Below are 1,560 nucleotides of genomic sequence, written 5' to 3'. Positions count from 1 at the left end.
ATGGGAACCCGAGAGGAAAGCGCTGTTGGCGCGCCTAAGCTAGTGGCCCGTAGAGTAAAAAGGGTACCCCCAACAAAGTTGTCGTTTCACGTTCTGGTTTCACTTTTCATCATCTAGGGTGCGTTCCTGACACGTTTTGAGGGGTTTTAGCAAAAAAAAATTTTTCGACTACTCGAGCTCTCTGGCCCGTTCGGTGCACATTTTTGAAAAAAGCTAGGGAGCTGCCCCTAGGTTCGGGGTGTCACAAAATGTTGAAAAGTGGTCGAAAAACCACTATCCAGAATCGGATGTAGAATCGTTAGACGAACTTAAAATTGTTCTACGACACCCATCTGCGACGTTTAGTATTCGAGATATGGCCCGTCCTAGGTCTGACCGAGCAATTTTTGTTCCGCGCACTTTGTGCACCGTACACTTTGATGTTTGTATGAAAAAGTACCCTACCTAGGGACGCGTAGAGCAAATTTGTACCCCCGGGCATGTTGTCGATTGACGTTCTGGTTGCACTTTTCATCATCTAGGGTGCGTTCCTGACACGTTTTGAGGGGTTTTAGCAAAAAAAAAATTTTCGACTACTCGAGCTCTCTGGCCCGTTCGGTGCACATTTTTGAAAAAAGCTAGGGAGCTGCCCCTAGGTTCGGGGTGTCACAAAATGTTGAAAAGTGGTCGAAAAACCACTATCCAGAATCGGATGTAGAATCGTTAGACGAACTTAAAATTGTTCTACGACACCCATCTGCGACGTTTAGTATTCGAGATATGGCCCGTCCTAGGTCTGACCGAGCAATTTTTGTTCCGCGCACTGTGTGCACCGTACACTTTGATGTTTGTATGAAAAAGTACCCTACCTAGGGACGCGTAGAGCAAATTTGTACCCCCGGGAATGTTGTCGATTGACATTCTGGTTGCACTTTTCATCATCTAGGGTGCGTTCCTGACACGTTTTTAGGGGTTTTAGCAAAAAAAAATTTTTCGACTACTCGAGCTCTCTGGCCCGTTCGGTGCACATTTTTGAAAAAAGCTAGGGAGCTGCCCCTAGGTTCGGGGTGTCACAAAATGTTGAAAAGTGGTCGAAAAACCACTATCCAGAATCGGATGTAGAATCGTTAGACGAACTTAAAATTGTTCTACGACACCCATCTGCGACGTTTAGTATTCGAGATATGGCCCGTCCTAGGTCTGACCGAGCAATTTTTGTTCCGCGCACTGTGTGCACCGTACACTTTGATGTTTGTATGAAAAAGTACCCTACCTAGGGACGCGTAGAGCAAATTTGTACCCCCGGGAATGTTGTCGATTGACATTCTGGTTGCACTTTTCATCATCTAGGGTGCGTTCCTGACACGTTTTTAGGGGTTTTAGCAAAAAAAAATTTTTCGACTACTCGAGCTCTCTGGCCCGTTCGGTGCACATTTTTGAAAAAAGCTAGGGAGCTGCCCCTAGGTTCGGGGTGTCACAAAATGTTGAAAAGTGGTCGAAAAACCACTATCCAGAATCGGATGTAGAATCGTTAGACGAACTTAAAATTGTTCTACGACACCCATCTGCGACGTTTAGTAT

This window comes from Anopheles coluzzii (genome assembly GCF_943734685.1).
Source record: "Anopheles coluzzii chromosome X unlocalized genomic scaffold, AcolN3 X_unloc_107, whole genome shotgun sequence".
Classification (NCBI taxonomy): Eukaryota; Metazoa; Arthropoda; class Insecta; order Diptera; family Culicidae; genus Anopheles; species Anopheles coluzzii.
Note: the sequence above shows the minus strand (reverse complement) of the source record.